Source organism: Tamandua tetradactyla, chromosome 4 (genome assembly GCF_023851605.1).
Source record: "Tamandua tetradactyla isolate mTamTet1 chromosome 4, mTamTet1.pri, whole genome shotgun sequence".
NCBI classification, from domain to species: Eukaryota; Metazoa; Chordata; class Mammalia; order Pilosa; family Myrmecophagidae; genus Tamandua; species Tamandua tetradactyla.
Window position 1 is genome coordinate 158,879,077 of NC_135330.1, and position 13,962 is coordinate 158,893,038.

The 13,962-nt window shown below is 33.9% G+C and overlaps 1 pseudogene; it reads left to right on the forward strand.

Annotated features, from left to right (window-relative positions):
• LOC143680541 (ATP-binding cassette sub-family E member 1 pseudogene) overlaps positions 1 to 11,609 on the forward strand; it is a 109,878-nt pseudogene extending 98,269 nt beyond the window's left edge.
• The last annotated feature ends 2,353 nt before the right edge of the window (positions 11,610 to 13,962 follow it).

Genomic DNA, 13,962 nt, shown 5'->3' on the forward strand with positions numbered 1-13,962 from the left:
GATGTTAGAAGATTTCCCACGCAAGTTGTAACCAAAAGAAAGCAAGAGTAGCTATACAGATATCGGACAAAATACATTTTAACTGTAAAGACATCATAAGAGACAAAGAAGGACACTGTATGCTAATTAAAAGGTCATTTCACCAAGAATATATAACAATCATAAATGTTTATGCTCCCAATCAAGGATCTCCAAAGTACATGAGACAGACATTGGCAAAACGGAAACCAATAATAGATGCTTCAACAACAATAGTGTGAGACTTTAGTACACCACTCTCCTCTATAGATAGAACAACCAGACAAAAGATAAACAAGGAAATAGAAACATTAAATAACTTGATAAATGAATTAGACCTAACAGACATATATAGGTCATTGCACTCCTAGGCACAAGATATTACATTCTTCTCTAGTGCTCTTGAAACATTCTCTAGGATAGGTTATATGCTGGGGCACAAAACAGGTCTTTATAAATTAAAAAACAATGAAATTATTCAAAGCATTTTCTCTGATCACAATGGGATGAAGTTGGACCTCAATAATCACCAAAAAACAAGAACAGTCACAAATATGTGGAGATTAAATAACATACTCTTAAACAACCAATCATCCAAAGAAGAAATTGCTAGAGAAACCAGTAGCTATCTGGAGATGAATGAAAATGAGTATATAACTTATCAGAATTTATGGGATGTGGCAAAGGCTGTGCTGAGAGGGAAATTTATTGCCCTAAATGCCTATATTAAAAAAACAACAAACAGCAAAAATCGAGAACTTAACAGCACACTTGGAGGAACTTGAGAAGAATAGCAAACTAACCCCAAAGTAAGTAGAAGAAGAGAAATAACAAAGAGTAAAACAGAAATAAATGAATGGGAAAACAAAAGAACAATAGAAAGAATCAATAAAACCAAAAGTTGGTTCTTTGAGAAAAATCAACCAAATTGATGGCCCACTAGCAAGACTGGCAAGAAAAAAAGAAAGAGAGAGGATGCAAATAAACAAAATCAGAAATGCGAAGGCATGCGTTACCATAGACCCTGAAGAAATAAAATAAATCATGAGAGGTTGCTATGAACAACTATACACCAACAAACTAGACAACTTAGATGAAATGGACAAATTCTTGGAGAGACACAAACCAGCTACACTGACTCAAGAAGAAATAGAGATCTCAACAAACCAGTCACAAGCAAAGAGTGTCAACCAGTCATCAAAAGTCTTTCTACAAAGAAAAGCTCAGGGCCAGATGGCTTCACAGGGGGATGTTATCAAACACTCCAAAAAGAACTAACACCAATCCTGCTCAAACTTTTCCTAAAACTTGAGGAAAAAGGAACTCTATCTAACTCATTTTATGAACCCAATATCATTTTAATACCAAAACCAAATAAAGATGCTGTAAGAAAGGAAAACTACAGGCCAGTCTCCCTAATGAACATGGATGCAAAAATTCTCAATAACATGTTAGCAAATTGAATCCAACAACACATTAAGAAAATTATACATCATGACCAAGTGGGGTTTATACCAAGAATGCAAGGATGAGTTCAACGCAACAAAATCAATTAATGTAATACAGCACATTAACAAATTGAAAGGGAAAAATCACATGATCATCTCAACTGATGTTGAAAAAGCATTCGACAAAATTCAATATCCTTTTCTGATAAAAACACACAAAAAGATAGAAATCAAAGGTAACTACCTCAATATGATAAAGGAAGTATATGAAAAACCAATAGATAGCATCATACTCAATGGAGAGAGACTGAAAGCTTTCCCCCAAGATAAGAACAAGACAAGGATGCCTGTTGCTACTATTAGTCAACATTATGCTGGAACTTTTAGCTAGAACAATCAGGCAGGACAAAGAAATGAAAGGCATCCAAATTGGAAAGGAAGAGGTAAAATTCTCATTATTTGCAGATGATATAATTCTATACTTGGAAGATCCTGAGAAATATACAGCAAAATTACTTGAACTAATAAACAAATTCACCAAGGTGGCGGGTTATAAAATTATGTGCAAAAATCAGTAACATTTCTATACACAAGCAATGCCCTAGATGAGGAAGCAGTTAAGGAAAACAATATTCCATTTAAAAGAGTAACTAAAAGAATAAAGTACTTAGGAATGAACTTAACCAGGGATGTAAAGGACTTGTACACCGAAAACTACATAACATTGCTAAAAGAAATCAAGGAGATCTAAATAGGTGGAAAGACATTCCCTGCTCACTGATAGGAAGGCTAAATATAAAGATATTAATTCTCCCAAAATTGATCTGCAGATTCAACACAGAAAATCAAAATTCTAACAACCTACTTTGAAGATTTGGAAAAGCTAACCATCAAATTAATCTGGAAGGGAAAAAGACCCTGAATAGCTAAAAGCATCCTAAAAAAAAGAAGTGGGAGGATTAACACTCCCTGAGTTTAAAACCTATTATGAAGCCACAGTGGTCAAAACAGCATGGCAATGGCACAAAGATAGAAGCATTGACCAATGGAATTGAATCAAGAGTGCAGAAATAGACCATCAAATCTATGGTCAACTGATTTTTGACAAGGGTCCCAAATGCTCTGAACTGGGACAAAATAGTCTTTTCAATAATTAGGCAGGGAAGAGCTGTATATCAATATACAAAGGAATGAAAAAAGACCCCATCTCACACCCTACACAGAAATTAACTCAAAATGAATCAAACACCTAAAAATAAGAATTAGCACCATAAAGCTTCTAGAAGAATATGTTGGGAAACATCTTCAAGACCTAGTTCTAGGAAGTTGCTTCCTAAACTTTACACCCAAAGCGCAAGCAACAAAAGAAAAAATAGATAAATGGGAACTCCTCAAAATCAAATGCTTCTGTACCTCAAAAGACTTTGTCCAAAAGGTAAGAAGGCAGCCAACTCAATGGGAGAAAATATTTGGAAATCGTATACCGGACAGAGGTTTGATATCCTGTATATACAAATAAATCATACAACTCAACAACAAAAGAACAAACAACCCAATTATAAAATGGGCTAAAGATATGAATAGGTATTTTTCTAAAGAGCAAATACAGATGGCTCATAAACACATGAAGAGATACTTATTTTCATTAGCTATAAGGGAAATGCAGATCAAGACTACAATGAGATACCACCTGAAGCCTATAAGAATGGCTGCTATTAAGCCAACTATAAGAAACTATAAACGTTGGAGAGGATATGGAGCAACTGGGACATGTATGCACTGCTGGTATGAATGTATAATAGAGCAGCCACTATGGAAGACTGTTTGGTGATTCTTTAGAAAACTGAATATCTAGTTGCCCTATGGCTCAGCAATACCATTACTTGGTATATACCCAGAAAAGCTGAAAGCAATGACACAAACAGACATTTGCACGCCAATGTTCATAACAACATTATTCACAATTGCTAAAAGATGGAAACAAACCAAATACCCATCAACAGATGAGTGGATCAACAAAATATGGTATATACATAGGACGGAATATTATGCAACAGTAAGACAAAATGACGTCCTGAAGCACATGAACAATTGATGAGACATGAGGACATAATGCTAAGTGAAATTAACCAGACACAAAAGGATAGATACTGTACGATTCCACTTTTATGACCAGCATAAAGGTATAATCAGAGGTTTATAATACAAAAATATAGGGGACTTAGAGATACATAGAAGGTAGAGATTGCTGAACCATTAGCAAATGAGATTGAACTCCAATGTAAGGGAATAAATAAGAGTGAAGGTGGTTCTCTAATGGGTCTACAATATTACCATATTGAAGGTGAACAGGATTGAAAGGGGTTGTATAGATCTATGTGTTCCATATTAACACTAGAAATATGAATTAGTCCTTGCAAGAATTGCTTTAAAGATATGATTCTTGAACAAAGAGTATTTAAGTCCAAGGTACAGGAGGAAAACTGCTATTGCATACTATGTGGCAGCTATGAGCTATCACAGCAACAGCAGATGTAACTGATGTGGGGAGGGAGAAGAGTGAAGAGGAGGTTTAGATTTTCTATTTGGTAAGGGTGTGTTTATTGGTTTTCTTCCTCTTGGGAACAATGAAATGATCTAAAATTGAGAATGTTGATGGACTGTGGACTTTGGGCCCTCGACAGGATGCCTGATAAATGCAGGTGGCTGAAGGATACACTGACTGAGAAGTAGATTGGCGAATGATGGTGTATACTTATGAACAAAGGTTGTGCTGCTACAAGAAGGAACAAAGTTGTGAGGCATGCAACGATGTGAATGAACACGTGGAACATTTGGTGAGACAAAATAAGTCAGAAACAAAAGAACAAGAATGGTATGGTCACCTTTACAAAATGCTTATAAGAAAATAGGGGTCTAGATTGTAAGCTCTTAGAGCAGACTCATTAAGTCCAGAGTGATGATTATTTCTGGATTTTGAGAGGCTGTTTTAGATATATAACATGATATTTAGAGATAAGAATGAAGCCGAAGAGGTTAGGGTTAAAGTAATTCAGAACATAGGGGTAAGGAAGACAGTGTCTATATTTTAGAACCACACATACTCTTTGAGACCAATGGAAGAAAGGTTTATTTGGTCTGGAACTGAAATTTTCTGTAATGCATAATCTAATTCAACATATATATATATATATATATATATATATATATATATATATATATATATATATATATATATATATATATATATATATATATATATAAAACTCATTTGAACAATTGAAACACAATGAGCACAGAATGAGAAAGAGGTCTTTTAATCCTGTATAGATTATTGGAATGCTTGGACACATCTTAGAGTTTATTGAGCAGATAATCAGAAAGTATTGGCAAAGTCCCCTGAGGGATGGGAAGAAGAATGTGTAACTATTAAACTTCAACATCAGGGAATCCTCTGATACTGTGTCAAACTTCAAGGACACCCACATCAATAATAGACCATGCCCCAGATCATGAGGCTTACTCTTGTGAAGCTTATTTTTTACAAAGCAGAGAACTTAGACTATCTATAGGCAGGCCTAAGAGTTACTTCTGGAGTACCTCATTTGTTATTCAGATGTGGCCTCAGTCTCTCTAAGCCAAACTCTGCAAGTGAAATTGTTGCCCTCCTGCCCTATATGCAACATGACATTCAGAGGTGAAAGTCTCCCTGGCGACGTGAGAGATGACTCCCAGGAATGAAACCAGACCTGGCACCATGGGATCAACAAGTCCATTCTGACCCAAAGGGGGAAAAGAAGTGTAACTAATAAATTATCAGTGGCAGAGGGAGCTCAAACAGAGTTGAGAGGCTCCTCTGGAGGTTGCTCTTACACAAGCTTCAGTTAGACCTTGCTACCTATCATAACGTGCCAACCCCCAACTAGAACCATTTCAGCCAATCCTAAAGAACACCTAGGGCAATATATAAGATTCCGCAAGCATTCCATGCACTAGAGTAACTTTTCGGAAAACTACAACCTCCAGATGGGTCCCTGGTCCAGATAAGCTCTGAAACCTAGCCTAGCTCTCCAGAACATCAGATAGTTCCATATCCCTACCTCATGTTAGTGACAGACCCTTCCAATATGAAAAATTTAAAATCACCGTAGCCCAAACATTCCTAAAGAGAAGGATGGAAAGATCAAAAGGTGATGGTGGAGTTATACAGAGAAGATAGGTTTTAACAAATGAATATGATTGCTGAATCATTAAATCGATATCTCTCTTAGTCTCCAGTATTTTAAACCAGCTAGAGGTAAAAACCTAAAATTGTGAAATTGTAACCAATGTCAAAATCTGAAATATGTTGTACAACCAATTGTGGTGCTGTGCTTTTAAATTTATATTAAATTATAAATTTAAATTATAGCTTTTTTTGTATGTATGTTATTCACAAAAAATGAAGGAAGAAAAGTCAATTTTGATGGCAATAAAAAATATTTAAGCCCTCTAGCCTCCTATATTCTGAAGCAGCAAGAAGGAAAAATCTGAGAGGATCATATGGTAGCCCATGACAGACTCTTGGATCTGTCTTGTAACTACTTGTTGAAGAGTATTTTGAAAACTATTGCTTTTTAATTTTTTGTTTTTTATATATGTTATACTATACAATAAAAAATTTTTAAAAAGAATAAAAAATATATCTCAATGGAGACAGAAAACCTATTGTAAAAATTATAATTCTAAAACTGAAAATCGTGATATCTGAATTACAAATTTCACTGGTTGAGCATATAACAGCAGATTGACACTTCAAGAAACTGTCAGTGAATTAGAAGCTTCTCAATAGATTATATAATCTGAAAAACAGAGTGGGAGGGAGAATTGAAAAAAAATGAACTGAGCACTTTAGAAAACATATAATTATATATATAGTTTTATATATAAATATAGATATGGCCTAACATATACGAAATTAAAGTCTCAGACAAAGAATGAGACAATTGGACAGAAAAAATATATGTGAAAATATTTCAATCAAACATTTCACAAATTTGGTATAAAATATGTTACTGATCAAAGATACTTAGCAAAGGTACAGCAGGATAAATTCAACACAGAAATACATACATTCACACAAGTATAATACACAAATACATACATATTCTTCTCAGCACATCATGTGCAAACTGCTGAAAACAAAATATGGATGAAAAAGTATTTTATCAGGAAGGCAAAAGGGGGAAAATGTCATAAATATATATTATAGTGACTTATCAACAATGGGAGCCAAGTGATAATGGAATATCTTTAAAGTGCTTGAAGAAAATAAAAAAAAAACCCTCAACCAATAATTCTATATACAATAATAAGCTTTTCAAAATGAAGACAAAATAAGGACATTTTCATATAAATGAAAACTGCAAGAATGTATTGTCTTTTTCTCTGTGCCCAAAATAAAATAGCTAAATAAAGTTTTTGGGACTGCAGAGAAATACAACTATTAAGAAGCTCAGACTTAGAAAAATAGACGAACACAGTAAATGTTGAATCTATTTGTAAATAAAATACTATATATACTTGTTTTTAGATGTTTCTTGAACATCTGGACAATTTAGAGTTTAAAGCAAAAATAATAACGATGCAAGATGACTATATATGTGTGAAATATATACTTATATACAGACTGATGCACACGAACATATGAAAATATAGAACAAATAATAATGAGGTAAATGAAATTGTAATATTCCAAAGTAAAAGGATGGAAAAACAATGTACCGTTAAAACAGTAAGTATAAATAATTAGGTGTGACTATATTAGTATCAAACAAAATATGTTTCAAGACAAAGTTTATTACCTTGTAAGAGATATGGGAGAGACATTTCATAATAATAAATGGGTGAATTTTTTTTTATTAATTAAAGAAAAAAAAGAAATTAACACAACATTTAGAAATCATTCCATTCTACATATGCAATCAGTAATTCTTAACATCATCACAAAGATGCATGATCATCATTTCTTAGTACATTTGCATCGATTTAGGAAAAGAACTAGCAAAGCAACAGAAAAAGATATAGAATGTTAATATAGAGAAAAAAATAAAAATAATAATAATAATAATAATAAAAGACACAAACAAACAAACAAACAAAAAAAAACTATAGCTCAGATGCAGCTTCATTCAGTGTTTTAACATAATTACATTACAATTAGGTATAATAAATGGGTGAATTTTTAAGAACAAAGAAAAATCATAAATTTGCATAGCTCTCATAAAGTGCTTTTAATGTACAAAGCACACATTGAAAAACAAAGGATGAAATAGAATATCCATTATTATAAGTAATAAAGCAACTAGATAAAAATCAGCAAGATATAGAACATCTCAACAACATCATCAACCAAATTGTATGTAATAGCGTATATAGAACATGAACACAATAAATGAGGGAAGAAAGTTGCTTTCAGGGGTAATATATAACCCTACCTGGACAATAACACAATTCTCAAAAAGTTCAAAAATTCAAAAGCTTGCAGATCATATTCTGTTAACACAATGCATTAAATTTGAAACCCATCACAAGCTATGTCAAAACAAAATACAATGTAGTATATACATGTGATGGAATATTTTGCAGTGGTACGGAGAAATGAGGTCCTGAAACATGTGACAATATGGATGAATCTTGAAGACATAATGCTGGGTGAACTAAGTCAGACACAAAACAACAGACATGGTTTGATTTCACTAATATGAACTAGCTATAATACGTAAGTGCAGAGTCTGACAATGCAGAATAAAGGATACCTAGAAATAGAAGATAGAGAGAGGAGAGTGATAGCATACTCTGTTCAGAATGTATAATGTGGTTGAACTTACAGTGTTTGGAAATGGATATGGGATGTGGGTGGCTCATTATTGTGAATATAAGGAATAGTGCTGTACTGTAGGTGAATTTGGTTGAAAAGAGTTGTTTAGAGTCAAGTGTGTCACTGATTAATACCACAAATTTATATAAGTTCTTGCATGAACTAGTACAAATGTATGACATGTTAATAATAGAATGGTAGGTGGGGAAAAATACCTTTTGCAAGCTACAGACTATAGTTATCAGTTATACCTTAAAATTCTTTCAACAGTAACCAGTGTATCACACTGATACTAGGGGTCAATAATATGGTGAGATAAGGGATAAGCGGTGTTTTTGGTTTTCTTTTTTTGTGTCTGATAATTTTCATTTTGGAGGAATGAAAATGATCTAAATATGAGGGTGATTGCACAATGAAGTGATGATGCTGTGAGATATTGATTTTATACTTTGGATGGAATATATGATAAGAGAATATATCTCAGTAAAATCTGCAAAACAGAACAGAACATAATCTGTGCATGAATGCTTATAGCAGCTTTATTCACAATTGCTAAAATACTGGAAACCAGTAAGATATCCTTCAACAGGGAAAGGAAAAGCAAATCATGATACATCCGTACAATAGAACACTATTCAGTGATATAAAGGAATGAACTATTGATTCATCAAATGATGTGGATGAATCTTAAAAGTATTTTATTGAATGAAAGAAATAGACCCAAAAGGTTACAAATGGTATGACTCCATTCCTGACGTTTTAGAAATGGCAAAACCATAGGGCAGAAAGCAGATTTGTGGTTGCCAGAGGTTGGGAGAATTAACTAAAAACGGGAACCAAGGGGAAAGTTTTAAATTCTTGCAAATAAAAAAGTTTGTTTTCAAAATTAAAAAAAAAAAACACAAAAGAACATTTCACTACTATATTTAAAAATCTAGAAGGAGACATAAACAACTTCTGCAATAATTATTTCTGTGGAAAAAGCTGTGATTGGGTCAGATGTTTGAATAAAGATATTATCTAACTTACATCATTTGAAATTTTACCATGATGATGTGTGTATTCCTGAGTATCTCCATTATGTATTCAACCAAAATTCCTGAATTTTTATAAGTGAAATAGAATGGTAACAAATATCAAGTATCCTTATCAAGGAAACTTAAAACAAAAGTATAATCATAGTCTTGAGCATTGTATCCCTATGGTGAGCAGTGTCCGGGTAGCGCCATTTTTGCCATTGGCCATCAGGACATGCTGTGTGGCTGGGGTATTAAGGCTAGTGCTGACTTGGCCTCTGAGTTACCCACCACAAGGGAATCATTTTCTCCAGAGGGCCTAGATTTTCTTATATACCTACAATCTTGGCAGACAAATTATTGAGAATTGCTATTGTCAATCATAATAAATATAAACCTAAGAAATGTTGGCAGGAGTGCAAGAGTTGCTCTGTGGTCCCACTGGGAAAACTATGCATAGAGGTTATACACCAGAATAAGATAGCATGGATTTCTGAAACTCTGTATTGGTTGCAGTATTTGTATTAAGAAATGTCCCTGTGACATCTTATCAACTGTCAATTTACCAAACAACTTGGAAAAAAGAGAAAAAATCAATATTGTGCTAATGCCTTCAAACTTCACAGGTTACCTTTCAGTCATCCAGGTGAAGTTTGGGGATTAGTTGGAACCAATAGTATTGGAATGTCAACTTCTTTAAAAATTTTAGCAGGGAAGCAAAAATCAAACCTTGGAAGGTATGATGATCCACCTCATTAGCAAGAAATTTTATTTACTTCCTAGGATTTGAATTTGTAAAATTGCTTTACCAAGATTCTAGAAGGTGACCTAAAAGCCATTACTAAACCTCAGTATATGGCCCAAATTCCCAAAGCTGCAAAGGGGACAGTAGAGTCTATTTTAGACAGAATGGATGAAGCAAAGATACAAGCACTTGTATGTCAACAGCAGGATTTAACTTATCTAAAAGAACGAAAAGTTGAAGATCTTTCAGAGAGTTGTAGAAATTTGATTGTGCTGAGGTTGTGTACAGAAAACTATTTTCATCTTTGATAAACCGCCTTGTTACCCAGGCGTCACACGATGTATGAAGACTACTGTTACTATATGATCGCTAAAAATCCGGGTGGATATATCATTGCGGTGGAGCATGATCTAAGTGTATTAAGTTATCTTTCTCATTTCAGCTGCTGTTTACTTGGTGTATCAAGTGTGTATTGTACTGTTACAATACCTTTTGGCATAAGAGAATGCATAAATATTTTCTGGATACCTATGTCCAAACAGAATACCTTAGATTCAGAAATGTATCATTTTTTTTTTCTTTTTTTGTATGGGCAGGCACCGGGAATCAAACCTGGGTCTCTGGCATGGCAGGTGAGAACTCTGCCACTGAGCCACCGTGGCCTGCCCTTCATCATTTGTTTTTAAAGTGACTGAGTCACGAGAGACCTGGATTCAACTCCTGAACCATGCAACCCCGCAAAATTAACTAAATAAATAAAGTGGCTGAGACAGCAAGTGGAGAAGTTAAAAAAAATGTATAGGTATACATATCCAAGAATGAACAAAAAGATAGGAGAGTCTCTGCTAGCAATTGTAGCTGGAAATTTTACTGATTCTGAAATCATGTTGATGCTGGGGGAAAATAATGCAGGTAGGAAGATGGTTATTAGAATGCTTGCTGGAATACTTAAACTTGATGGAGCAGTACCAATTCTAAATGTCAGTTATAAGCCACAGAAGATCAACCCCAAATCAAATGGAAGTGTTAACCAGCTACTACAAGATAAGATATGTTTATACTTACCTATAATTTGTGACTGATGTAATGGAGCCTCTGCAAGTTAGAAACAGCATAACCCAAGAGTTGCAGACATTATCTGATGGTGAACTGCAGCAAGTAGCTTTAGCTGTTAGGGCAAACCTACTTAAGTTGATGTAATTGATGAACCACCTATACATCTGGATTTTGAGCAAAATTGCAGACAGCTAGAGTTGTCAAATATTTCATACTCCATGTGAAAAAGAGCCTTTGTTGTGGAATGTGACTTCATCATAGCCACCTATCTAGCAGATCAGGTCATCGTTTTTATGGTGTCCCATCTAAAACCATTGTTGCAAACAGTCCTCAAACCCTTTTGGTTGGCATGAACACATTTTTTGCCCCAGCTTGAAATTTTTGTCTCAGCAAGAATAAAGAAACTCAATTCAATTAAAGATGTAGAACAAAAGAAGAGCGGAAACTACTTTTTCTTGGATGATTAGACCAAATCAGAGAATATCAATGAGACTTTTATTAAAACAAACACTTACTGGGATTGTTGTATTAAACTTTAATCAGGTTTCATTCCCCACATACTCTGGAGCTTGAAGTGTAATTTACTTATTGTAACATCAAAAGCCAGTTGTGTTTTAAATTGTAGTCTGAACACAAAAAATGCCACTTTTCTGTTCTCACTGATGAGTCCCTTTTTGTGCATGATATTTTTTAAACGAAGATATTTCAAGTCATACAAATTGCATCCAAGTTTTATGATGTATGGGAAGATCATATTTATGTACTAAATGCTGACCCTTCTTGCCCCATTTTTAAAAATCTTTGAGAGATGTTTTCTGTACTGATAAAGCCTGCCAAGGATGCTAATATAATAAAACTGCCCTTGTTTTAAAAACTGGTCAGATTCTATTTGATAAATAAACATCTATCAGGATTAAATTTTTTTTAAGTATAATGAAAATGCATGCTACAAATAAGAAAGACTACCCAAAGAAAGCCATAGGCAAGATTGTAATAGCCTTAAGAGACTATGAAATAGATGTTAAGTCAATCACAACTAAATTAAATATTGGGTCAGTGGAAAAAGTGTGCCTCCATAGCTACCTATTTTAAATAGGTTTCCTTGATTCCCCTACTTCCCAGATTGTCAGCAGTCAATCACTAACTTTTTACGGTAACTACAGCATTACGGTAACTGTAATATTAATAGTATTAAGTAATCATACCTGGTTTTGAATCTTTTGACTTAGCAGTTTGTGTCCTAGACAATTCACTTAATTCCCACAGTTTCAATTTGCAATTAGGATAAAAATTAAAATGTCTCACAGAAAGCTGTGAAGATGACCTGTGACCATTTATATAAACCATAGGGTGCATTTGTGTGTTTGTGTGTGTGCGCACACAAAAGTGCATATGAAATATTAGGTACAAAATATTGTAAACCACAAAAGTTTTTTATTGGCCCATCAGCCCACACATGACTTCACTTTTCACCTATGAGTTAAGCTGAACTGATCTTACATTGATACTAGGTAAGCAAATTCTCAGGTCTCCCCTCTCCTTGTCTTTTAGATTTTAAGCAAGTTGGTTGTTTTGCTCTTTCAGTTCTCTGATAGGTTTAAAAAAAACAATGCTCAACCAGGCAATTTAACAAATTCTCTGTGTAATTTTAAAATTCCGAAAGCATCTCTGATTCTTCCCTCTCTCAATAGCCCCTTGGTTAAGCCAAAAGCTATCCTGAGGTCACACCTAGAATTGGCCCAATGAAGAAAACAGCTGGCAAGAGTCAAGTATCCACAGAAAAGACCTTAATTCTTGGAATTCAGCTTCTCAGTCTTGTTGTTAGGATTCCCTTCCCTAAATATTGGGCTTGGTCTGAATCTAAGGATGAAAATTTTTCTCTTCTCTGCTTCTACAGCTCTTTGGAATCCTTAAAATGTATTATTTATAATTTATACACCTCTATTAAGTTGTTATATCTGGGCTGTTGTGCTACCTTGCTACTACTCAGAAGCAGAAATCTCTTTCTTAGCCATGAGGATATCTTTCAAATTTTCTATTTCCAAATCATTTTCTGATAAATTCTGGATAATTTTTTATGACTCCTTTCAGTTATGGTGTTTAGTTTTTTTCTGAACAATCTTTCAAGTAGTCCTTTTGTTTTTAATTTCAAATACTGTTTTATCTTAAAAGTTTTACTTGGTTCTTTTCTTTCTCCTGTTTTGTGTATAGTAACTTTTCTCATTGTGTCCATGCCTTATTTAATTGTTTATTTAATTTAGGCACATCTATCCTGTAGAGTCTTTCAAATTATTGCTTAATGAATTTACATTGCTATTTCATTCTCCAGTTTGTATGAAAATGTGTGTGTTTTGTGTCTATATATGTGTGTAGATGTTTACAACAATTGATCATGGCTAGGTCTTATAATTTTTATAAACTTGTCTTTAGGAAGGATTTTTCCCCCTTTGGGAAAATAATTTTGATTTTGTTTTTATCTGGTGTTCCTGGGATATTATTATTCATGTATCCTTTTGCATATTAACTCCCTTATTTTATGTTTTTAGCATCTCATCGCTGGTATAAATCTGTAATCTTCATGAGGCCCACCCCGGCTGTCACTTCTCCTTCCTATATTTTCCATAATTAGCATGGCTTACTTGTGTGTAGAAAACATAAAGATCAATTTTTGAATATCTTCAAGGGGGGAAATGAATTTAAAAAACACAGTGAAGAACACAGGCAAGCTGATGATAATCTCATTATAAATTAATTATCTTATGTGAGTCTGGCAGTGTTGTATGCTTTCTGAATTCATACTAGGGTGTCTTAGATAGACTA